Raw genomic sequence first — 400 nt, forward strand, 5'->3', positions numbered from 1 at the left:
AAATGATAGCATACATGCAACAATTACAAAAGTTATCCCTGGTTATGCTATGCAGTGCCATTTGACTTCGATTGTTCATGACACTGGTGCAGGTGAGATGGTTTACAGTAACTTCTGAAATGCAGAGTAAGCAGAAAGGATCGTAGCATTGATGAATGTTGTCCTGTATGTCTCAGGTAACATTGGCTAATGAGATATGCTTTGTATTTAGCCACACAAGGTGGCTTACAAAACTGATGACGTGTCCTGGAGACTCACAGTCAAGGCCATGGAGGATTCGTCTCCCTCAGGCTACAAATATGCTGGGTCATTGTTTCTATATTCCAGGTACCTATGGCTCAATGTCACCTAGTACCCTGCAAAGGTGGGATCAAATACATAACATGACATCACCAAAATC

Source organism: Sinocyclocheilus grahami, unplaced genomic scaffold, assembly GCF_001515645.1.
Source record: "Sinocyclocheilus grahami isolate Dianchi unplaced genomic scaffold, SAMN03320097.WGS_v1.1 scaffold122.1, whole genome shotgun sequence".
In the NCBI taxonomy this organism is placed as follows: domain Eukaryota; kingdom Metazoa; phylum Chordata; class Actinopteri; order Cypriniformes; family Cyprinidae; genus Sinocyclocheilus; species Sinocyclocheilus grahami.